The sequence below is a fragment of the Oryzias latipes genome, chromosome 2, assembly GCF_053564925.1.
Source record: "Oryzias latipes strain Hd-rR chromosome 2, Olatipes_Hd-rR_3.1".
Lineage (NCBI taxonomy): Eukaryota > Metazoa > Chordata > Actinopteri > Beloniformes > Adrianichthyidae > Oryzias > Oryzias latipes.
The window spans coordinates 5,636,816-5,663,357 of record NC_136238.1 but is presented as its reverse complement, the minus strand read 5'-3'; the positions used below and the strand labels follow the sequence as shown (position 1 = coordinate 5,663,357).

General features: G+C 44.6%; 1 protein-coding gene and 1 long non-coding RNA gene across 10 annotated transcripts in view; both read right to left on the bottom strand.

Annotated features, from left to right (window-relative positions):
* ncam2a (neural cell adhesion molecule 2a) overlaps positions 1 to 26,542 on the bottom strand; it is a 321,431-nt gene that overhangs the window by 122,456 nt on the left and 172,433 nt on the right. The window lies entirely within an intron of this gene.
* LOC144983783 (uncharacterized) lies at positions 3,799 to 9,929 on the bottom strand. The gene is made up of 2 exons (XR_013647593.1): positions 9,694 to 9,929; positions 3,799 to 6,283 (listed from the first exon to the last, which is right to left on the bottom strand). It is a non-coding gene; the product is annotated as an uncharacterized LOC144983783 (long non-coding RNA).

Below are 26,542 nucleotides of genomic sequence, written 5' to 3'. Positions count from 1 at the left end.
GGAATGATGGGAAATAACTCGCCTACAACTCAGAGGTGCGTTTCCAATGAACTGCCGCTCTGCAGGAAAAGGGTCACATTGGGGGCGGGAGGGGCCACTCAGTCCAGTTCCCATATACAGCCATTGATTGAAACAGTCATAGGTCCTGATTAATGCAGGTTGAGTTCTATGAGTTGAGTTACTGGTTCCAATCCTCACAAAGAGTATGACAGAGTTCAGGATTCCTGACACGCCACGCCCACCAGGTGCCCCCAAACCAAAGATCACGCAGCGGCAGCGCGGCGTTCCTCGCCTCCGTCAGACGACAGCAAATGTTTGCCTCTCCCTGGAATGTCTAAAGCCGTGGGATTATTGATCGCCTCTGCCACCTCACACCAGCCGTTGAGCTCAACTCCACACATCTCCCCACCTCCAGCGGCTCCTTAGGAATTCCCCGCGCTCCCCACTGCAGTACCTCCACCTCCAACAACACTGACCCCACATGCCCGGCGACCCCGGCTGCCGCCGCACTCCTCTCATTACGCTCCCGGTTCCTCGGCAGAGCCCTGAGCTCCTTCATTACGGGCTTGGCCGGCGCTCCCCGGAGAGCCCGGCAGGACTTGTTACCGACGGCGCCAAGCGGTGCATGGAAAAGACTACCTGCACAGGAGCAGCAGGAAGTCATGAGGACCCCCAAAGAGGAGGCAGGAAGTGGACATGTTTACTGGAAATCAGCCTTTTCCCTTTCTACGGAGTTAAAAACACCGTTTTCATCTTTAAGAAAGTGGCAGATGAAGCCAAGTCATGTGACCGAGGTGAGCATCTCTACACCCACCAAGAGAGTTTCTCTAAATAAAACAAACAGAATTATTTAAAAAGAAAATTGTTTGTGTGGTTTGGTTTCACGTGGATCGGAGCCAGTCTGAGGTTTGAGGTCTGAAACTCCCTGAAAAAGGCTCAGCAGAGGTCAACCTGCAATAGTCTGGTCTGTCCGGACCACATCCATCCGTCATGGTCTGGTTTGGATCAGCAACCAGACACGACACGAACAGACTGAAGAGAACCATCAGATGTGCTGAGAGGATTACTGGTTCCAGCCTTCCCTCCATTCAGGACCTGGACCTGGACCGGTCCGGGGTCAGGAAGCGGGCTGGGAGAATCACAAAAGACCCCTCTCATCCCGGAAACGACCTTTTCAGCCTCCTCCCGTCAGGGCGGCGTTTTAGGACAACGTGCACCACAACCACTCACCACAAAGTCAGCTCCTTCCCCTCAAGCCGTCACTCTGATGACCTCCTGACCAATCACAGAGCACGGAACACAAACACGAGAACGGTCACACCGGAACCACTGTTGCATTTTTATTTAGTCATGTTATGTATCCTTATATCTATCTTTCTTAAAAGCACGAGAGCACAAGACTCCAAAGCCAAGTTCCTTGTGTATGAACTGTACTTGGCCAATAAAGCTGATTCGGAAGTCACTAAACAGTCAAAGTGTTTGTGTTTCCACAGAAAGCTCAGCTGATGGATCAATACAGAACTCAGAGTCCTCTCTGACGCCGTGCCTTTAAACCCGGCATCGGCGTTTCCATGCGTTCCTCTCTCAGCTCTGTTGTTGTGTACGATCGGACTTGTTAAGCCTTCCTGGTGACGTTTACTGCTGCGTTTGTGCGACTGAAGCCGGGCTTTGACCCAAGGACAAAGGACACCGTGTCTCTGTTTAAGGCTGCTCTGCTCTGTGACAGCCCCCCACCCCCACCCCCCAGCGAGCACAGGCAGCGTCTTCAGCGCCGGCCTTGAATGTGTCCTCTGGCTGAAAGGCCTATAGAGCTTTTGCTGGGGTGAAAGGCAACAATAGGCGTGCGACTGTGCAGCGCCGCGGCCCTTATGAAGTTATAAGAGGAGCCGCGTGCACGGACACACTCCGTGCACGGACACACAAGCAAGCAAGCAAGCGGCTTGCCCCCTTCACCCCAATTTCTGTCACCGGACTGGCTTTCCGTGCAGAATCTCTTCCATCGATCCGTCCGGCCCCACTACAGTAAATGTACTATTCACAATCTGTCTCCTCGCCGCTCATTTCCATTTGAGCAATTGGCTGGAGCTCGGCCCGGAGGCTGACGCTCATGGGGAGTGACTCTATTGTCTGCTGCTTTATTTATTCTTCTCCGGGCCAGAGAATGCCCCCCCACAGGTCAGAAAGAGTGGATGCTGCAGTGCAGGGTGCTATCTGCATGAATTCTGCTAACAGAGAGCTGCATTCCTCTGGTCTTCTGGGCATTCAAGTGGAAGAAGAGGTCGGGATGAAACGACGCGGATCCAACCGTCTCAGATGTTTGGCTAAAAACTTTTTCACGTTTTTATATGAACTAATACAAATATGCCTTTTTTGGTTTGTTGTCGTTAGTGTTCGTCTAAAAGATACTAGTCGCACACAAGTCCCACACATGTGCTGTGTCGTACGGCGTCCTTACGCCTCACTCTAGTCGGTGGTAAAGTGTGAGTACTGACTCACATCAAAATGTCCCCAAAAGGGGGCGTGGTTTTGTGACTGACAGACTTATGTTCTAACAACTGGTCAGGTTCTTTGTAGCAAAGATGGAGAACAGGCCTGGAAACCATGTGGTGACCCATCAACAAGCGCTCACTGACTTCACCGTTTAGACCTACAGAGGGGATCCAGACCGGTGTTCCTGACCGTCAACATGCTGACGCCTCATTTCTGCTCACAGATCAGGGATCACGTCAACTGAGAGTCCAACCTGGTTTGCTGACCTGACTCTGGTCCAGACTTGCAGAGGCCCCCGCGCTCCAAACTGCTGGTTCCGATGCCACGGAACGACCAGGGTGATGGGATCCACGCTGGATTGGGTGGAGTGACCACCAGCTAAAGACGGAGGCGGCAGCTGCTGCTCGTACAGACGTGACGGGGCCCCTTATGTGGCCCCATGCTGCTTTGCTCCAGGGACGCATTACCATTTAGAGTGGGGGTCCAGCAGAGCCGGGCAAAGATGGGGCTCATGTGGGGGCCGCTCCCTCCCCAGCCTCCGCCTGCTGTTGCCCTCCATTCTGGTGACAACAAACCATTAGCTGCAGGACGATCCATCATGACGGCTTTGCTGCTGCAGACAGGAAATTCATCTCCTCCATCTCTGTCTACAGGTTCTGGCGGCGGCTCACATGAGCCCGGTTTGGACTGCAGGAACACACCTGACCCGTTACAACAGAAAGGCAAATCCTCCAGACAGACCCGGGAGATAGAAATCAGAAAGCAAACAGATACGAACACAGTGAAACAAATCAGGTTGAAGAAGGGTAAGTTTGTCCCTCTCACAGGAGTGGATCCTGTAAACTAAGAAATGATTCAAACCAAAGGCGGAGTTGTTTGGCCCACCGGCCCCACTGCCCCCCGCTCTGCCCCCCGCTCTGCCCCCTGCCACCCTGGTCAGAGCTGTACCTTTTTTCAAAGCTGCTGCTTTTCTGTTGGTTTTATCTCCATAGCAACCCAGGGCTCGACATAGCCATTTGTCCGCTGGCCCGGTCCTGTTTTTCCAGCAGTACGGACCACAAGACTTTATTTTTTACTTGTCCGCTCGGGCCACTAAAATATCTAACAATTAATAAATTTTTCACCTTTTACAATAAAGTATATTTTGCGAAAACGTGTAGATTTACCTCGTCTTTATAATTCACTTTTTCTGCTAGTCCTGTGTTCAGACTTCAAGGGTTTCTATGGGAAACCTTTTATCACTCTTCTCCTCCTCTCCCGCCTGTGCGCGCGGCTGTCACTGCCGAGCACCACGCGGCACGCGCTCACTCAATTTTTTTTTTCAAACTTTATTGAATGTAACAATTCAATACTAAACAATGTTAAACAGCAACAACGAAGGAACAAGCCAGTGGGTTATTATTACATTTTAGGCAGATATATTTAAACTGACACACATATCAGCGCCCCCTGGTGGTTTTTCACCGCGATGATCATAAATCCAACACCGTCACTGAAGAGAGACTGAAGCATGTCAGAGATGTGGAAGACATGGCAGGAATAGATAGGAATATGTTAGTAGTTATTAATTAGTAGTATGGACAGCAAGATATTTAATGAATGCATTGAAGATGAAACTGTATGCACTAAGCTTTAAGCTGAATGTCAAAGAATCAAAGGCAACTCCAAATACCTGAATCTCAGACTCAAATGGAGTATAAGGTCAAACTACTTCATTTTGTTTTTCTTTACAACACTGTAAGCAGTAAGTATTTCTAGTTAACTGAATGATCTCAGTAATGTAATTGTATTTAATTTTTCAATTATTTAATTTAATTAGGTAACTAAAGTAACTAAAAAGTAAATGTAACTTTGCAACAGTAACAAAAAGCAGAACCTTAAGGCAGTCAGGGCAAAAAAGTCAATAAAACTTCTTAACTATTGATTAGGAACAAATGTGAAATAGCAGTGATTAGAAGCAGCATGAAAACTTCTTAACTAGTGTTTCCTACTACACTGCAGCGCTCTCTTCAAAACATCTGAAACAGACTAGAGCAGATTTAAGTTTGATATGCTCTATTTTTAGTCATTGAAAAGTGTATAAATAAGTGCTAGATGTCACCAGAATGCACCAAGTTGCACCATATTAAAATTTTCCGGGGGGGCATGCCCCCGGACCCCCCTAAAGTTGCAAGCACCTGCGGAGCGGCGGGTCTCGCTGTGCGTGGTGTCGGGCCAGTAACTTTCAAAAACTACTGGCCCTATGGGCCAGTGCAAATTTCTGGGCTATGTCAACCCCTGCAACCATATTGATTTTTACTCGCCTGGGAGTGACGAACACGTCGATGTCATTTTTTTGAAGAATCAGCAAACGTGAATGTTTGGATCTCCTTGGCAACGCAGGTTTTTTGTCAACCACGCCCACATTCCCACTATATTCATATCGTATGTTATATTGTTTTGTTCAGCTTGAGCCAGCGATTCATGCAGTAAATGTTCACAATATTCTGATGAAAAATATGCGACCAACAGGGGAACGCCACTTTTGCCATGTCGCAATGCTAACGCCGTTCAAAAGCAACGACTTCTAATTCCAACATTTTTACCAAGTAGCTTCCCATTGTTGCTCAAGGGGATCGATGGAAACTTTGTAGAATGCACTAACGGGGATTTTTTCTTTTTTTTTTTTTTATTCAAAGCGCTGCCCCTCCCCAAAAGGTCAAAGATCAACTGAACTTTGGCTTTGGATGGTTTGGGTTTAAAGTTTTCTCCAACAAAACTTTTCTTTATTCCATATCATGCAAAAATGTGAAAAATATCCACCGCTTCACTATTAGCTAAATTCATTTGGGTCAGAAAGCGTCTATCTTTTGATGCAAATCAGGATCAGTGAAGTGAACGTACAGCATCACATCGTCCATCAAAGCTGAAACTTTAGGTTCTTCTCCCATAATGTCTCTTCTTTTGATTGATGTTTGCTCAAAGAGCTCAGGCATTCTCTGTAAACCTTTCAAGTTGATGATCATAAACAGAGATTGTGACGGAAAGTAGGGGCGGGCTCACTCCACTCCAATGGTTCCTGCCCACTACTCAGACGATACGTTTCTGCTGACCTACGGCACATGTTTTTAATATTCCTAATTAAAAGCTGTGAAAACAGATCAAAGATGATCGCGGTTTGTTTGTTCATGCAACTCTGTTTTTCCAGTTAATGTCTGAAGCAGAAGAAAAGATCTAAATTACTGAAACTTTGTGACAAATCAGACCCAAAAAGATGAAACGTTTGAATCCAGGAGAGTGGTTGTTGGTTGAAAGCCTGTCCGTGCTGACGGTTAGACTGTTGCTTATCCTGTAAACTCCGCCCCCTTTTCCCGTAAAAAAAATTCCCCCAAAAATGGAAATAAAACTAAAAAATCTCAAAGCTTCCAGACAAACACAGACGTTCCTCCACTTCCTTTCTCGGCTCCTTCCAGCCGGCGTGAGGAGACGAGGCCCCCGCCTGCATCCTTATCGGGGGCCGGCAGCGGAGGACCGTCACGCCTCCTCGAGCTGCCAGGAGAGCGCCATTATCACCAGCACGCCACGGCCGCCTGAGCCCCTATCTGCGCTCCACACGCCGCCTCTCATGTGTTCGGGGGGCATTTGTGTGCAGGGGGGGGGCAGAGGGGAGAGGCATCAAAGCTGGCGTCAGAAGAGGTTCTTGATACGGAGATCAATACTGATCCGGGGTCTTTGAGGTCCTCCGGCTCATGCCCCCCCCCCTCAAACATGAACACAGCAGGCTGACGGGGGTCAAAGCCCCCCTCCTGGTTTCCTGTCGACGGAATCAAAGATTCAGCTTTCAGAATAAGAGCTTATGAATCTGAAAATATTCAGTCCTGCTTTATTTTATCTTGTTTAACCTGGAAAAGCTGAAATGTTTCCGTTCTATTCAACTGTTCAAAACTATTTCTTTAGCGTTTCTGAGGATTTGAACCCAGATGCCTCCAAACAAACTCCCTTCATCCCATGTTCTCGTCTAAAACAAACTTTCTCGATTAAAAACCCATTTCTGTCTCTTTCCCTCATCAGTCAGACAGAAGCGTGTTCTGACACGACGTCCGTGTGACATCGCATCATTCCCGTCACGCCTCCGTCTTCAGGCGAGGAGATAATTAAAAGCAGAGTTCGCCGCTGAACACGGATGTGGCACAAACAAAAAAAAACAAAAACAAGAAAATGAAGGAGTTGAGAGAATCGGGGTCCAGATAGAGTTTTGTTTACGATCAGCCGCAGAACTTTTGTCCGTACGCCGCCGTTTAAATTCCAAAGGATTCCCAAACTTCCATTCTGACTAAATGAGCCTCATTTCCTGTAATCCGGTTGGTTAAAAACAGATTTGACCTTCAGTGGTGTCCAAAAAAAGGTGTTTGCTTGTTTGTTGTCAAGTTCCCAACAGCAGGGCGGAGCCAGAGCATCAAGCCACTCCCCCTCATGCTGATGTTTCCTCACAGCTTTGGGGGTTTGTCACCGGCAGGCTAATCTCTGTGAAATGGAACAGAAAGTGTCGTAGGAGCGCCTGGTTTTCTTGCTTGGTGTTTTTTCTTCCCACGCTGTTGTTTATTCGTTGCATTAACTTTGCATAAACTCCTCATTTTGCTCACCTTCGCTGCAGTGAGACTCCAGAGTTGATATTCCAGCCATAAATCTCCGATGGTCTCCAGCAGCCATTAAGCGCGTAAAGGAGGTTTCCTGCATGGGCGTGCACGCACGTGCACGCTCAAAGCCATCCATCCTCCTCCAGAGTCCAGGAGCTGCTGGGCTTTCTGCCACCAGGGTGACAGACAGGTGGACGACTCGCCAGTCAGACACCGTTTAGATCCTCTGACTCATTTTCATCATTCTCAGCTTTATGAAAGTCTCATCCCTTAGTTTACATTAAATATATGTGAAAATGTTTCTTCAGTTTCACGGTCAAGCAGGTTGCTCCATGAAACTATCCAGGTTCGTCTCTGGCTGCTGTGAGGAACAGGAGCAGATGAAGGGTGGAGACTATCAGATTTCCTTTTCCACACAGTGGAGCTTCCCAAATGTTCTGTAGTATCAGCTGTTGCTGCCGCTCTGTCAGATGACTTGATGCTGACTAAGATGCTGCGGCTCCTGCGACTCCTGCAGCTCCTCCTTCATGCTTCCTTTGTCATCTTTGCAGCTCCCTTCTATAACCAAACACTGGAGGGAATATTGAGCAGCTCCACAGAAGTCTGGTCCTTATGGGAGCAGTAAAGTGGTTGACCAGGCCGATAGTTGCAGCTCAATTCCCCCCCAGAAGGTGGATTTTTCTCTTTAAGGAGGTTTGAATCAGACAAACGGATTCAGAACTGACATGTGGTGACTTTGGGGGAGGAAGGTGCGCTCGTACGGACGGAGCGGCGGCACGCGCCCGGCTGTGCAGACAGAAGGCCAGCTTTGATGACGGTGGCGCCGCCCGCCACCTGACAGCCATCGGGATGTGAGAGGAGAAGACAGCAGAAAACCCAAACGCTCAGCAACCGAAAGGAGTCATCAGTCTGAGCATGCTCAGTGGGTCCTACGACCATTTAGGCCAATAAACATTGGAGACAAAACCGGCACAACCACGCCGCTATGACATCACAGCAACAACCAGGAACCAACCAGACACCAACCTGCTGCAGCCAGGACTCAGATGGACGCCAACAGAAAGGCGTGTCTGTACTCTGTTTGGTCAGACACGCCCCTTTTTTCAGGTCAGTTCCAGAACAACAGAATATCCGGCTTTTCTCTTCGTCTGATTCCGCCTCAAATATTGAATGACTAAGCGATTCAACGGCGCCCTGAAATAACCGTAGGTCCGCCGCAGACGGATGAACGCTGGAGGAGCGGGAAGTGCAATAAGTGCATTTCCTGTTTGTCACACAACACCTCAGAAGGTGAAAATGGTTGTTTTCTCACTTCCTGTGAGGAAACGGTTTCCTAATCCTTCTCATTTAAACCTAGTCCGCATCGAAAAATTGACTTTTGTTGGTGGTAACCATGGAGACGAGACGGTAAACATTTTAAATCAAGTTTCAGGGGGGCCATAAACCAGTGACCTTTCACAATAAAGGAGTTGAACATCTTAGGACTCAACGAGGCCAAAAAACATGCAGAGCACAGAGGTTGTTAGTAGTGTTTTAAGATTTTACTGAAAGCTGAGGTCAAACCACAGAGGATCTCACTTCCAGTCAAAATGTGGTTATGAATGAAAACCCACATTTTGACGTATTTGACCAAATTCTTTTCAAAATCATTTAAACTTCCGATCTTTTTAGCCGAGCTTGACCAACCGATGGCTTCATTACGTTAAATGTTAAAAACGATTGAAGAAGTTTGATGTTTCTAGCTTCAAAATGCAGTTTTCAGCTCAGTAAGATGTTTTTTTTTTGCTGAAACAAACCCTTTTTTTCCAAACAACCTTTGAGTTTAAAGCCAAACAAAAGAAATATTGACTTTTTCAGAAACAAACTCCACCAAAAAAACATTTTTCTGTTCCACTTTTTCCACCCAAAAGCTTCTGAATGTCAAGAAAAGACATTCTGACAGAATCAATCCATATTTTTATGTGTTTCATGACTTCATGTCTGTGAGGCAGAACCTAAAAAAAGACTTTTTATTAATATTTTAAACGACATCCATTGGGATTTTTCCTGTTAAGCTGTTGTTGTCCCAGTTCCCTCTGCTAATTTACATAACTTTAGAATATTCTGGTAATTATAAACAAAGAAAAATCCAACTCTGATGGAAAAATCCAGTAAAAATCCAACTTTCTGCTATTTTCTGTCCATCCTATCTCCATAATGTCATGTCGTGGTCAGATCTCCTCACAGGGGGGCAAACTCCTCCTTCCAGGCGTGAAAATGCCAAACAGCATCCATTTAGTCCTCCGAACAGCAGAAGTTGGACGTGGAGAATTATCCGAGCATCTGAGGAGAATCCGCTCTCATAGATCTCGTCTCTCCGATAGCGATCTGGTAAACCGCCTTAATTAAATTGTGTCAACCAGACTTGGAGCACTTTCATGTGCCGCGGCGTTGAAAATGGATTAGGGCCGACCGTGATGGATCCTCCCGGCAGCGGCCGGGGTTTGCACCGGGACGGCGTTGGGGGAGCGGGGCAGACTCTCTGATTAATCTGCCCCGCTGGCTGAAGTGTTAATTAAATCTTTCCAATTGGAGGCTGCGATCTAACCTGGAAGTGTCGGCGCCGTCCAGCATATCGAGCGCCGCAGACCGTCGTCTTACAGGCCGACGGGTCGACTCCTGCAGTCAAACTACAGAAAAAATGCCACCGTTTGGATTTTTGGCTCCTCTAAAGTCTTACAAGACTTTCTGTTGGTTTTATCTCCATAGCAACCATTTCACTGTTGGGACGAACAGATCGATGAACGTTTTAGAACACAAGTACATTTTTGGATTTCCTTGGCCACAGAGGTTCTTTGTTAGCCACGCCCACATTCCTATCATGTTCATATCGTATGTCATGTCTTTTTGGTCAGCTTGAACCAATGATTCATGTACTTATTTATCACGATATGCGAGGGGAACGCCACTTTTGCAAGCTCGCCATGCTAACGCCGTTCAAACTTCTTTAACCTTTTTTTGATGCTCAAGAAGACGATAACTAGAATTTCCCCAGTAATGGGGAACTATCACTAAAATAGTCGTGCATTTTGTGGTCCAGGCACCAAACGTGGCTATGATGTACCGTGTAGTTCTAAACTACACGTAATATACATCCCATAGTATTCTGTAGGTACTGCTCCATTTTAGAGCATCAACTGCTCATATTGTTGGGACTGGAGCAAACAGACTTTGAATATTTTTGTAACAAGTGATTGTATGGCCGCCATCTTTAAAAATGGCGGATCTGAAAACTCAACCAAACTGGCTCCACTATAGGAGGAGATTCTTTGTTTTTGTTTTTTCTACGGTAATATTTGAGATGGCAGCCTGTTCCAGGGGTCAAAGTTCAATGAACTTGGGTTGTGGACTTAACCTGATGGCGTGCGTGAAAAGTCTGCTATTGTAGGAAAATGTGAAAAACGTTAAATTTCACACAGGCTCCTCGGCCATCCCATAATAATTTTAAAACTTCCTCTTGATACATGTAAATACTTAATGATAGTTTGTTTTCTTGGGAATCCGTGAATCCAAAGGAACGTCCGGACGCCTTTAAACCGCCGCCACACGTCGATGAGAGCTCCTCTGCGCTCCAGAATTTGTTTAAAGACCGGAAAGTCGTGGTGAAAGCGCGCTGTGGACACCGGCGTTCAAAAGCCCCACTGCCTTTGAACGCAACGCTGTGTTGTCACTGCTGGAAAAACAAACTTGAGACGGTTAATGGCGGTTCTGTACGAGAAGACGCCGACCTCAGAGAATAACAGAAACGCTGGTCATTCACGCCTAAATGCTGAAGGTTCATTATGGGATGGATTACGTCAATCAAAGCCTTCACTTTCATTCTTAAACAACCCACATTTACATTCTGTTTCTCCCATGGTCAATAAAAAACCAGCTAAAGGTTGATTTACATGGCAGCAGGTGTCAGGGATCCTCCCATCCAGCCTCCCAGATCCTGAATCTTAGAGATCTGGCAGAGTTATGGACTGGCGATGTGCATTATTTGTGGGTCGGGCCCGTAAATGCGGCAAAGGCCTGATTAAATCTGGCATAAGCCGCTGCACAAACAGAAGCGTCCCATTGTGAGATATTGTACATCCTGCAGATTCCTGCTGACAGCTTTATGCGGCGGTGGAGCCGAGGCGCCTGCAGGTACGGAAACTCATTTATGCTCTGTGCATATTTACTCATGTTTGCAATAAGTCATGTTTGATGCAGAGTAAACCTTTTGTTGGTCTCATTACTGAACAATCATTTTAAGCGCGTCTCACACAGCCGATCTGTACACTTTATGCATTTGTTGGACTTTGGTGGTCCATGCGTGGCATTTCACGAGTGTTTCTTGTGTTCGCCATTCGTCAATGTGCACAGATGTCCATCGAGGGTTTCGGCTGAGGGGTCTGTAAGCCGTCAAACTTTTGGTCGGTTGAGAATTACACATGTTTTTCGTAGTTTATACCCAATTTTTTACATAAATCGTACACGATTTTGTAGAAATTTTACTTTGTGCCCTTCCACAAGCGATCCACTTACGCCTAACAGACTTTACACGCGTGAACCACTGATGGATGACTTTTATTTCGCGCATACGGCGCCCAGATCTGGTTCAAATTACTTGCACCATGGTCCAGGTACATACTCCATTCTGATTCTGATCAAAAGTGATAATGTACACCAAAAAAAGTAGTTCCGGTCACATAGCTTAAATGTTCTGTATCACTGCTCTGGCTTCTTTAAAAAAAACTATCTTCATCCTCTGGACAAGAACCAGCGGTAGGAGGAGAACTTTCTCTCTGATCTGATGCTTTATTTATTTTAGGTCAAACTTTTCTCATTTTCTCCCTGTCTTCCTGTAAGAACTCTGTCTATTAGTACTCCGTCTAATAGAACTCCGTCTTTTAGTACTCTGTCTACTAGTACTCTGTCTAATAGTACTCCGTCTTTTAGAACTCCGTCTACTAGTACTTCGCCTTTAGTACTCTGTCTTTTAGTACTCAGTCTAATAGTACTCCGTCTTTTGGTACTCAGTCTAATAGAACTCTGTCTAATAGTACTCTGTCTGTTAGAACTCCGTCTAATAGTACTCTGTCCACTAGTACTCTGTCTAATAGTACTCTGTCTCTTAGAACTCCGTCTACTAGTACTCTGTCTAATAGTACTCCGTCTTTTAGAACTCCGTCTACTAGTACTTCGCCTTTAGTACTCTGTCTTTTAGTACTCAGTTTAATAGAACTCTGTCTAATAGTACTCTGTCTGTTAGAACTCCGTCTACTAGTAGTCTGTCTATTGGGTGTTAGGTTTAGTTTTTTTTTGTTTAGATTTTTGAGTTGTCAAAAATAATATTTTTGTGTTTTTGTGGTAGTTTTTTTCCTGAAAATATTACTCCAATATTTTATATCTGGGAAAAAGGGGCGGCAGCGGCTCAGGCGGTTGAGCAGCTCTTCCAGTGCTACCGAAGGGTCGGTAGTTCGATCCCCGCTCCCCCCAGTCAACTGTTGTTGTGTCCTTGGGTGAGACACTTCACCATCCCTGCCCCTGGCACGGCTCCATCAGTGTGTGAACGTCCCAAACACCCAAAGCCCTCACTGCCTATTTGTTATGAACTTTTCAAGGTTTTTTCTAGTCGTTTTTTGCACATTTGTTAAATATTGATATATCTTTTTGTTCTTTTTTTATCCAGATATTTGTTTTTTGCTTTTTGACAGTTTAATTTTAAAAATAACAAAAGCCTTCCACGGAAAACTATTTTGTTTCGACAACTAAAAAAATAGTAAAATTAAAACACCCAAGACCCGCATTTTCAAATCAAGACCTGGAACTGAAATGAAATGAAAAATAATTAGTGTCTCGTTTTAAAATAAAAATCTTTTTTGGGAAATCACAAAAAAATATTCCAAAAAGCAAAAAAAAAATAAAATAAAAAAAATTCAAAACAACCAAAATAATTTTCTGGGGAAAAACTAAAAACTAAACGGTTTGAAAAAACAAAACACTGAAGGGAATATTTGAAAAAAAGCATAAATAAACAAACACCAGATTTTTAGGGATTTAATTCAATAAACGTTCACAGCTTGACATAACTGGTCCTTTGAGTCCTAACCTTTGCTCTCATAGCCTCTCTTGTCTTTTCAGGATAACATTCCAGGTTTTTGTACATCAGAAATATTTTTACTGCTGAAATGTGAAAAGTTCTACATCTGGACGTCTGAAAGCATCCAGAGGAGGGCCGGAGCATTCCCAGACCAGCCAGAGGGTAAAAGAAGCTTGTGAGGGTAATTACATCATCACCCGTCTGTTCAGAGTCTCAGGACCCTTTAAATGCCCCTGCTGGACCCTGTGACCCCGACCTGTCTAAATGTTACTGCAAACGCCTTCCATTCAATTTGTTCTGCAGCAGCAGGCTGGTCTGAGGAGGAAGAAAAGCCCTTTTACCCTCAGTCAAGCGTTTTGATCAAACTCGTCGTGTTATTGATTATTCGCCGGCGCCCGGCGGTTTGATTCCGCTGTCGGTTGAACGTTTCACCACAGGAGGTTGCAGGGAGATTCGGAGATCCGGGACGTCAGACCAACAGGCGATGAGCTCGTGAGGTGAGCGGAGGAGCACACAACTCGGTTGCTGCAGACAGAGTCAGCGCCTGAACGGTCCAACGCCACATAAAAAAGGGGGGAGGGCGGCGGTCATTCACGGCCCTCGTTTGCTCCCCTACCTTCCCACACCTGCAATTAGCCGCCGCGGCGCTTCATTTGTTTCAGCTAATTTCAGGGAAATGCATCACGGTTGTGCAACCCGAGGATTTCTGCCCGGGACTAATGAAATCTGGTGCCAGTTGGAACCGGTCACGTGTGTTGCCATGGAGACGGCCAGCCTGCCACAGATCTGTCCTTTTGTTTCAAGGCATCATTCAGACACAGTTTCCTCTCCGGTCCTGAAAAAAGAGAAAAGAATCCTCCTTTTTCCTTCGGTCGCTCCTAGGGCCGGCCGACACTAATGCATCTGTTTACCCAGCATGCCTTGTTGCACGGCAACATCAGATAATCAGATAAGAGGCCGCATTGATTCCACACAAGCGATGAGGACACTGGCGTGGGAGCTCTCCTCGCGCCGCCATAAAAGAGCGTCTTCTGGTGTGCGTCGGCGCCATTTATCAAGTGTGGCGGCGTTGTGAATGCCCCCCCACCCCCCACAAGGCTTTGTGGATCGATCGTGGTCAGCTGATGTACCGCGGCCGTCTGCGGCAAAAAGGTCCCCGTCGTCCATCAGGTCCGACCTGTAAACGAACCGGACGCCAAACGACACAAAGAACAGATCTATGGACCAGAATCGGTTCTAAGGTCGTAAGGTCAGGAAAAGTGCTGGACGCTTTCATCAGTGTCTGATAGAAACCCCATTTCTGGTTTCAGACGGCTTCTGACGGTCGGTACGGGACTCCAGGAAGGACAAAAATAGAAATCAAATGTTTTTAGTATTTTCCTCCTTTATACACAAAAAAGTAGAATTATGGGAAGAAGATGATTCTGGTTCTAGTGCAGAACTTGCAGAACTTTGAGTCTGTTCTTTACACAACACACTCGCACAGTCGACATTCACAACACAAGAGACAAAATGTGAACACAAAACACAAACTCTGTTCCAACACAACAACCGTTATCGACACACAACGGATCAAAACTGACGACACTTCCCTGCAGTGAACAGAGGAGCAGTTCTAGAACAACGGGACGGGCCTGTCAAGGATGGACAACAGAGCAAGGCTATTCAGACCAAGACCCGGACCTTCAACAAGACCCGGACCTTCAACAAGACCCGGACCTGAACAGAGATGCGGACCTGCACCAAGACCCGAACCTTCTCCAAAACCTGGACCTGTAACAAAACCCGGACTTACGACAAGATCATGACCTTCACCAAAATCCACACATTTTCCAAGACCTGATCCTGCACCAAGACCCAAACACGCTCTAAGCACCAGACCAGCACCAAGTTCCAAAACCAGACCTTGACTGAGAACCTTACCAAGACCCAGACCCATGGTCCAAATGTGGCCCGTTTAAAAATTCCTGTCATCAAGTTAATAATATGTGGCCCTGGACACCCCAGTACTAGAAACAGACCTGAACTCGTGACCAACACCGGGGCCACACTTCCTGACCATGTGTTGGCTCATGGAATGACCCTGGGACGCAGGTCAAAGGTCAGTGCATGTACCGTGGCGTCAGTCATACCAACATTCATTCAGTTCCTGTTGTTTTCTGGGTCCGTTTTCAGTAAAGTGCACTTTTTTTCTTACACCTTGGTCTCCATCCGTCCTGCTTGGCGTCGGAGTTTGTGTGTAGTGTGTTGCGTTTGTCGTGTGTAATAGTGTATCAGCCAAAACTGAAACCAAACTCCAATGTGCTTTCATTAAGCAGGACAGAGAAAACATCCCATAATATGACGCTGTAGCTTAGCGAGATAGGCAAATGAGAGCAAATGAATTGCTGCTCGCCTAATTAACACAGAATCCGTCTGTCTTCGGGCTCTGACCGGGCCAGTTTGTGGGCGTTCAGCCGAAAATGTGGGGAAATGATTAATTAGGGCGGCCGGAATGGAAGGAAAAGTCAACGTTTGACCCCCGGAAGGGAAAGTAACGGCCTCTGCGCCTCAGCCTGGAAGAGCGGCGCAGCGGGGATGAAGAGCGTCCGACTTTTGGGGCAAAGGGGGGGGAAACGATTGATGGTGTAGTCCCTTTTTAAATGACTGAGACCAAAGGCCAGGCTATAACAGCTCTAATTACACTCTGGAAATTGCAGTCATTGTGCAGTAAATAAAAGAGGCAACAAGGTCAGACGACGGCGATGTGTGCCGGGATCCGGCACGCCAGCTCCCCGTGCATCACATTTTCTGTGAATTAGGCACAAATTAAAAGCCGAGCAAAGAGAGGAGCACGACAACGATCTGTGGGGGACATGGAACCCCGTAGTTAGGAGCCAGCAAATAGACTCGTCCCGTCCGGAGCTCATTGACGGCGAGGCGGTCTATTTGCTGCATGTCAAACGCCTGAATGCGCTTTGATTTTCCCGTGATGAGCTGCTTGGTTGGGAAGTGGATGTTAGAGAAATTTGACAGATGCAAAGGGGAGATTGATGCAGCTTCAAAGATGCTTTGGAAGCTGTTTGTTGGAGTGGGAGATGCTTTGAAGTCGTGAGTGCAGGTAAACGCCTCGTCTGCGTGTGTTTGAATGTGCCGGGGAGGGAAAAGGGGCCTCGTTATGTGGCCTTTTGAAGAAGAAGGTCAAACCATCATATCTCAGCGTTATTACAAATGCAGTCTGCAGAACACGGCCAACAAATCTGGAGCCGACGATTGGCTAAACACCGCCGGCGGTTTCCTTCACACTTTGTTGATGCTCCACCCCGGACAGAACGGTGCTGTCGGTGTGGACGCCACGTTTAGATTTGGTTTTGGTCGTGTTTTGCTCCAATGATCAAAAAGATTGTCGGTTCTTGAGTCCATTTTCTAATAAAAGCAGCAAAGCAACGTCCCTGGATCTTTTAAACTAGCATCTAAAATAATAAAAGTAACTCATTTTGTTCTCACTTTTGCAGAAATCTTTTATCAGTTGGGATAAATACACTAAACATGGCCAAAAAATGCAGTAAATGTCACTAAAACTGGACAGAAGATGTATTTTTTTAACTTATTTTCTGTCTATAGTAATCAATGTAACCATGACGACAACCAAACCTGACCTGTTTGTCGTCATGAGTTTTCTTTGGCAACCACTCTGCCCAATCAGGAGTCAGCTTGTTGGAAGGCCACACCCCTACCACCTGAAAGTGAGCTACATGAAATCTGTCAAATGTTTTGAACGTTGGATGTGGGGGGCCTAGGCTCCGCCTACTTCTTTTGAGACGTCTGATTGGTCAGTTTTTAACTTGCACTATGGAAAACGTGTCACGGGAAGGAAAAAAAAAGGTATCAAATAAAAAAAATGGTTCTTCTGACCAATAGAACGACTGAGGAACAGCTTTTTATTTCTCCATAGACGTCTACGGGATTCACTTCCTGTTTGGAACGCCATGGGGGAGGAGCCACTGTGAGCTCAATCTTTGACCGGCACTGAAATAGTGATAAGTATTAAGAAAGTATTGATCTGAAATCAGCATCCGAACTGGAACCTGCCGGATGACTGGACATCTCTGATTTTGCTCACTGTTTTTTGTTGTACCGCTAATGCTAGCTTGAAGGTTGTGATGGGCTGTAAGCTAGCAGGAGAGTGTAAACGGTGAGCTCTCAGCAACAGGGATGGGAAGGGGAGGCGGTGATTTTCTAATGAACTCCTGCTGCCAGTAAAAACATACCAACCTGGTGTGAAAACCTTTTTTTACTCTCCTCAAAAGCTTCTGGGCTTTTAAAAAATTATTTATTGTAATATTGGTCCAAAATCTGATAATTGATGAAATATTCTTCTGTGGGAAATACTATCGTGATTAAAGCGGGTGAATCCTTCAGTATGAACTTGTCAAACATTCAAAACCTTTTCCATTACAGCAATTTCCCAGATTACGCGCTGAGATTGATCTTTTTTATCAGGCTAAAAGAGCCCGGAGCAGCCGGCACATCTATTTACCGAATAAGCGGTTGGACAAGCTGTTCTTTCACCGGCCGGCCGCCCAACAACGGCCCGTCTAATCGCTCCAGTTTGTCTCAGTTAAGGACAACACCTTCCTCCCTCTCCTCAGACGACAAGCACAAAAACCCATTTCTGCTCGTCGCCGCGTTCACAGGAAAACAGGCTCGCTTGTCTGGCGGTGGTGCCATTTTATTCTGTGTTTTAGTCCAACAACGACACAAAGAAATTCCCAGAACCAACGCTTCATTTCATGCTGGGGTTCTAATCCATGAACGAGGAGCGAGCAAAACTATTATTTCTCTCATTACAAGAAAGCCATGAAGCATGAAGGTTGATGACTCCACAACCACTGTACTTTACATTTTATGTCCATGGCTATCAATGTTTGTTTACTGCAGCGAAAATGTATTAAAAGTATCTTTAAACTGATGGTTTTTGGTTTATAGCCTTCAAAAATGAACATTTTTACACATTTAGTGGTTAAATACTACAAGAAAATTGAATGATGGGTAATTTCTCGGTTTAGTCCCACATGTATCAGTGTCATTTTCTGGTCCCTGAGGACGGAAACATGGAAAACAAACTAAAAAAGAACAGAATTAACCCATAAAAAAAGAGACATTTTCAAAAATAATTACACCCAGAGGGATTTGAAATCTTTGTACAAAAAGTCCTGACGCCGTGATTGGTCCTCATCGGTTTGAGTCGATGTTTCTATGGCAACTAGTCCCACTAAGCAGGAGTGAGTTTGTTGGAAGGCCCACTTGAAAGGGAGCTACACCCAATCTGTGAAACGTTTTGAACGTTCAACATGGAGGCCAGCAGGCTCCACCTACTTCTGTTGGTTAACAACTAGTAACGACGAATTATTTCAGAAAAAAAATCCACATTAAACTATCTGCTCCCCAAGACGGAAGAATAGAAAATAAAAGGACAGAACTAATCTATATAGAAGGGGAGCACCTAAAGTAAATAAATAAAGAAGTTCTCAGGTCTTATTGATGCTTTTTCTGTCTTATAAGTCTGTGATCCGGATAAAATAAAGGGTTTGTGTCTAGAAAACGGGCTAAAATGTGTTAGTTTGGGTCCCTGACGCCGACATGAAGCTCGTCTTTGATCAGAAGTCATTATTGATCGGCGCTCAGGAAGCTTGGAGGCTCCACCAAGAGCCCACAGTGGGTCTAGCTGCTTTGGTGGAAACAGAGTTTGACATTTCCAGGCTGCAGCAGAACAACTGCTGGATGCAGACTAATTGACAGACAGCAGCACTCCCCCCCCCCCCCAGCACCACACACCCCCAGCCTGCAGAGTTTCAGGCGGCTTTAGCAAAGGTGAGTGAAAAGTAGGACGCAGCCGACGTGACAGGCAGAGGAACGCAGGGAAGAGACAAACCAATTACGCGTTTCAAGAAGCAGCAGCCGCTAAAAGTCAACGTATCCGTGCTGTTTGGAGGAAACTACACCGGGAATCTGGATCCCACCCAAATATTCAGGATATCTGAAGTGAGAAGGCATCAAAAATGAAAAAAAGAATGTGATGGTGATTCATGCCTCAGCCTGAACTGTCCTTACAGATGGGTTTGGGCTTTCTGGGAGTAAAGGTGACAAATGTTCTACCATCGTAGACCAATCGGTGAACCCGTAGAGTAAAAAATGTTCAGGCACGTACTTTTTGTTTGAGTCCGCCGTAGGTGACATTCTCTGTCAGTAAGGCTCCAGCACCTTACAACTACTAGAGCAAGCATGTCCAAAGTCTGGCTACTGGGCCAAATGTGTTGAAAGTTTCCACGGACCAAAGGCTACTGTCATGAAATCAACACTATGTGGCCCCATCACCTTCTAAGAACTGTCCTGATTGGGATTGGCTACTTTACGCTACAGACCATGTGGCTACTTGACCTTCAGAGCCCAAAGGTCTTCATTTGTTCCTGTGATTAAACTCTTTTGCTCTTGTGAACTAGATAACTATTTTCCTTATCTTCCTGTTTACATGATTCACATTTAGAAGAACGAGTGAGCATTTAATCGTCAATAATGTGTAACATTTATTGTCGGGTTGACAAACTTTTTATTATTTCTGATCTACAAATATTCTCAGTAGTTTTGGTAAAAATGTATTTCTGTTTTTTACGAAGAAATAAAAAACATCAAAGTTTGAACATTTATTGATTAAATGGTTCATTTCTATACCGTGTTATCATAAGGCTACATGTAAACACATCTTTAGTGTAAGGCGTTCTCACTGGACGGTCACTACTCCATTTTTATTTACATCTGTATTTACATTTAATTCATAATTTGCCTTTCATGATCACTTTTCAAACGGACAGTTTTAAATGTTTTAAAACGGACGCCACCCATATGTCGCCACTGCTTTAACGTTAATATTTTGCTCATATAGCCCAAAAACGATCGTAGAATCTCGCGACACGTGACCAAAAGAGCTTGAAACATGCAAGCCTGAAACACGTACATACGTGCGTTTACATGGACTTTTCTTTGAAAGTGGTCCCTTGAACGTAGCCGAGGGCGGTGTGAGTGCGTGTAACTCCCATTATCCTTACGAATACGTCACACTACACTGACCACACACACGACAATGGTACGTTCCATTTTCATGAAATCCCTTGAGGTGGCCGTACGACTATGCGTCCAACTCATAATGATGTCTGCAGCCTCTATGGACGTCCACACGGATGAAGACGTTGTCTGCAGAGATTTTCAGGCCGGGCTTTTATTGACGCTGAATTTGCTTCTTTGATCTCTCTGATCCACTGTGAGCAATCTGGGTGTCAGTAAGCCGCTGTGCTTCAGTGGATGAGCTCAGGCCGCCTTCATCGCTCAATACCTTGATGAAGACAGCACCCTAAAGGTGTCCCGTCACAACCTGATGGAGGTTTCCTTTGCACGTTTGGTTCATTTGAAGATGTTTTATCTGAGAAATGTACATACATGTGTTTTCTGGTGAAACTACCAGCATCCTTCACACTCATGTGTTTGGGCTGCAATGATATACAGCTGGTTGGTTTAGATCTGGTTTTAGTGAAATCCATTATTCATGGATGATTTGGCTTCAAGTTGTAGAGCCAGCGGTCTCAACAAGGACGTCCGGGGCTGATCCGACCTGTGGGCGGAGCTCCAGGTGTTCCCAGGCCCTCAACGCCTCACGCGACATTAGGAAATGATACAACTTAAGAAAGAGAAACACCTTAAAGAAATAACACAACTTAAAAAAATTACTCAACTTAAGGAAGTGACACAACTTAAGGAAATAAAACACCTTAAGGAAATGACACAAATTAAGAAAATTACACAATTTAAGGAAGTGACACAACTTAAGGAAATGACAACTTAAGGAAATGACACAACTTAAGGAAATGACACAACTTAAGGAAATTACACAAATTGAGAAAATGACACAACTTAAGGAAGTGACACAACTTAAGAAAGTGAAACAACTTAAGGAAATGACACAAATTAAAAAAAATGACACAATTTAAGGAAATGTCACAACTTAAGGAAATGACACAAAATAAAAAAAATGACACAATTTGAGGAAATGTCACAACTTAAGGAAATGACACAAATTAAGAAAATGACAACTTAAGGAAATGACACAAATTAAGAAAATGACACATCTTAAGGAAGTGACACAACTTAAAAAGTGAAACAACTTAAGGAAATGACACAAATTAAAAAAATAACACAATTTAAGGAAATGTCACAACTTAAGGAAATGCCAAAGCTTAAGGAAATTACACAACTTAAGGAAATGTCACAACTTAAGGAAATGACACAACTTAAAGAAATTACACAAATTGAGAAAATGACACAACTTAAGGAAGTGACACAACTTAAGAAAGTGAAACAACTTAAGTAAATGACACAAATTAAGAAAATTACACAATTTAAGGAAGTGACACAACTTAAGGAAATGACAACTTAAGAAAATGACACAACTTAAGGAAATGACACAACTTAAGGAAATTACACAAATTGAGAAAATGACACAACTTAAGGAAGTGACACAACTTAAGAAAGTGAAACAACTTAAGGAAATGACACAAATTAAAAAAAATGACACAATTTAAGGAAATGTCACAACTTAAAGAAATGACACAAAATAAAAAAAATGACACAATTTGAGGAAATGTCACAACTTAAGGAAATGACACAAATTAAGAAAATGACAACTTAAGGAAATGACACAAATTAAGAAAATGACACATCTTAAGGAAGTGACACAACTTAAAAAGTGAAACAACTTAAGGAAATGACACAAATTAAAAAAATGACACAATTTAAGGAAATGTCACAACTTAAGGAAATGCCAAAGCTTAAGGAAATTACACAACTTAAGGAAATGTCACAACTTAAGGAAATGACACAACTTAAAGAAATTACACAAATTGAGAAAATGACACAACTTAAGGAAGTGACACAACTTAAGAAAGTGAAACAACTTAAGGAAATGACACAAATTAAAAAAAACGACACAATTTAAGGAAATGTCACAACTTAAGGAAATGACACAAAATAAAAAAAATGACAATTTGAGGAAATGTCACAACTTAAGGAAATGACACAAATTAAAAAAATGACACAATTTAAGGAAATGTCACAACTTAAGGAAATTACACAACTTAAGGAAGTGACACAACTTAAGGAAACTAAACCACTTAAAGAATTTTCAAGACTTCCACCTTGTTTACCAAAATGGGCAATAAAACCAACTAAAGATGACTAAGCTGGTGATGTTTCTGTTTCTGTAACAGCAAGCGAGCAAAAGGCAGGCTCTTTCAAAATAAGAGCGTCATCTGGGGAAGAATCGTGCAATTAACGAGCCCGTTCAATCAGTGGAGTCAGATGACCAGCGAGAAATATGCAGTCGTCCCTGGGCGCCGCAGCTGATTGCAAAGACGCAAATCCATCTGAAAACTTGCTTAGACTATGTTTTGGGGAAATGGGAGACCCTAAAGCAAGGCATTTGCAATTTGAAGTTAATGGACTAGAAAGTGCTGGCATGCACATTCCCATAACTTTATCACACACAGACTGAGGGTTCTGCTGGTACTTGTGAAGACTGGATGTTTGGACGATCTGCTTCCAAGTTTGAAGCTTTCCTTTCTTGAGGATGAAACGGTTTCATTCCTGTCTCTGCAGATCCAGATGAAGAGTTTTACGTGATTATTTCTACTAATGGACGTCTTCTGATACGATGGAGGTCACCAGCAAAGACATTTTAGGTTATAAAACCTTGAATTTAAAATAAAAAGTCTTGGCATGTACCAAAACCTTCTAAAGAGAGGGGGTTACTTTAAAAACAGTCATGTTGGCCTTTGGGAAAACATGTCACATGAAACGCGACTAACAGGTTTTAGACTGATCCGCTCTATTGACGTACAAGGGCGTCTCTGCTACCGAGATACGTGACGGGAACAAGCCAACAAAGGACAATCCAGCTGTAATCCTGTTAAAGGATTGGGGCTCGGCTGCACAAGCACGCGCTCGTGCACGCGTTTGGGCACCCTTTGACTTAACAGTTGTTCAATAACCCCCCCCACACACACTCTCTGGCTTAAATGCTTTTAAGGCTAACAGCCCTTCACCTGACGATGACCCACAACCACACAAAGACGATTCCAAAGAGTCAAGTTTCCTGTGACCTGGGTGTAAGACGCCTTCAGGTCACTGAGGTCACTTCTCTCACAGAACATCCCGGAGCTCAAAGCGCTAGTACCTGCTCTACATTCTGAAAGTTTGGAGAAGCAGTTCCTCCCTCTGCGCTCCTGCAACGCCACCGATGGAAAACCGCGGAGCGGCGGACGCCTCAGGCGTCAAAAAAACTATCCTCTGAGGAGCTGCAAAGCCGTCTTATGGAGAGAAACGGCTTCTGGATCCTGAACTGCACCTCCAATCGGCGCCAAGCAGGGTTTGTCGGCCCGTTTGCCAGAGGTGATGGGATTGTGTTGTAGCCCAAAGCAGTACACAACGTCGCATTGAAGAAGCCTTATGCTGTGTAAATACAGAAGTGAGAGTCATTTACCCTCACTGAGGTTGTTCATGTGATAAGTGGGTAGTTAATAATTCATGTTAGAGCGGTTCAACAGCCTCCGATCCCTGCAGCCAGTGACGTCTTTTAAGGTGGCTCATCTTCTATATATTTACTTTAAAAACGTTTCTTTTCATCTCACTTTTGTTGTTTTTCTGCCTCTCCTGCTTCTGTTTGATATTTCACGAAGACAAACAGTGTCGTGTCGAGAGAAAACGACAGCAAAGCAAATCATCTGAGCTCCTCAGAGCTCCACCACAAGCTGCACAAACGCCACAGCAACTCCCCAAAAGTGGAAATCTGACCGCCAGCGGGCGGGTCAGTGTTTGTCTGTCTTACCTGTTGATGCCAGACGATGCAGAGGAAGCAACGGAGACACCGGATTGGTCACATGTGAAGAGAAGGAGACAGAGGAGAGGGATGCACGTTAGAGACTTTACCTTAAAGAATTCAAAGAACAAAAGCAACAAAACGAGGAGCTTTAGAACCGCAGGTTCTGTCAATAGGAGTCAGGAAAGAACCTGTATGTCGGGGAAGAAAAAGTATCTACCTTTCTGGTCGTACCAAAACTAACATGGGCAGCAATCAAGAACAGTGTTGGTGGTGAGCGCTTGGACTTTTTTAAAGACGCTCTTTTCCACTATGCGTATCACACCAGCTGATATCGCAGAGTCAATACATTTAGGATAGGGCTGCACGATATGAGGAAAACTCGCGATATGCGATATTGGTGATTAATATTGCGATAACGATATAATTTGCGGTATATAAACAAACAGCAAAACAACCAAAAACATCATTTCCATTTCACTGCAACAGTTTAAAAATTCTACTCCAAATGACCCTTGTCGACGTAGGAGGCAAACATCAAACATAAAAGGGCTCATCTGATTGATCAACAACGTAAACGGGTCCTTCCGATTGGTTAAATGCATAAAGGGATTTATTTCATTTGTTCAATATTTCAAGCTGCCATGAGTTTGTTTTAGCAAACTTAAGGTAATCATTTATTGCGATTTTTGACGTCTTTTGCGGTATGCATATTGCACAGCTTGATGTTGCGATAACGATAAATTTGCGGTATATTATGCAGGTCTAATTTAGGATTTATCCTGCAAGCCTAGACAATGGTACGGTCCAATTTTCAATTGACTGCAAGACACACCTGTGCTCCCCTAAAGATGCCGACGCTCCTCTATGACCGTCCACGGACACGGCCTACCCTTCACACGGGTACATGTGGCTAAAAGCTGCCCAAACACCTTAACGCGGTGAAGAGGAGTTGAAATGAAAAACAGGCGAGGAGCTGAGTCAAAGACACCCTAGGCAGAACAGAAATCTCACCAAAGGCCTTGCAGTCTTTTTCTTTGCTTTTGAAATGACACCAAATCAAAGTTCCCATGAATTTGTGTTAAAAAACCGAAAACGCAGACTGACATTTACGGCGGCGTCTTGATGAACGAGGGCTTTTTTTTGCAGAGTCATTTGGAAAAATGGCAGGTTTGGGGTCCCGGGGGGGAGTGGCATGCTTTCATTGGAGGTGTTTGATATTCCAGAGCAATAACCTCTGATTATCCTGCATTGAAGTTTCAGCCTTTCAGCATCTCAGCTTCAATAGAAATTCTGTCACTGTTTGCAAATCAGACTGGAACGTGGATTACAGCTTTAGACGCGGATGACAGCAAAAACACAAAGGACAGGATTTTTGTTTATTTACCAAATGAAGTTTTTACAAAGCTACCACCCTTCCAAACCTGCATTATTTGATGAAATAATGCAACTGGAGGCTGAGCTGCATTTTATTTGGTTGAATCCAAACAGGAAGCTGCGTGAGACGCGCCATAGCTCGGTGTCACCATCAGCAGACCAACGCGCCAGAAGAAAGGCGGCGAAATGAGCTTCCTGTCAGCATCACTTCCACTTCTCGACAGCACAAAGCAGAAGATGTAAGCCGCACTTCAAAGCCAGCTTCACATCCAGCTAATCCGACGCTTCAGCCACTCGCTCTCATCCTAATCCTGTGACTGATGCCAATCCATCGCCCGGCGCCTCGCGTCCGGCCGTCAAAGCCACGCCGGAACCGCTCCGACGTCGCTCGTTTCCTCAGGATGTAATTGGGGCCAGCTTCACGTTTCAGACTGTCACCACCACACCACGTGAAGAGAGAGGGATAATGCCCCACGAGGTGCTTACACATGCCAACACCTCGGCCACTTACGAAATTTATGGACCAATTTATAGCACTTTATACCATAGTCCGGGTAAATCCTCAATTCTGAATGGCTGCATTAAAAAGTGATAACACACGCCTAACACACAAGTTCTGGTCACATATCTTAAATGTTCTGTATCAATGCGCTGGCTTCTTTAAAACAAACGTTCGCTTCATCATCTGGACAGAAACAAGCAGTTAGAGGTGAACTTTCTCTCTGAACTGATGCTTTATTTAACACATCATGATCATCAGCATAGATATCGTTTTCCTTTGCCGCTGCAGTCCAGGTACGAGCACCACGTAACAAATAGTCCGCTTTTTATGGAAAAAAGTAATCCAAACCGAAAGAAAAACAACAGTAAAGGACTAAAAACTGGCTGAATATTTATTTATTTTGTGAGTGACCATGATATCAGCGAGATAATGGCTGACGAAGTGTCCAGTTTTTAGATTAACATACTTCCACAGTGTGCGTTAATTTCTGACAACGGACTCTTCGTCGGCCATTATCCCTTTCTGAATCTTGTTCTTCTTTTTCA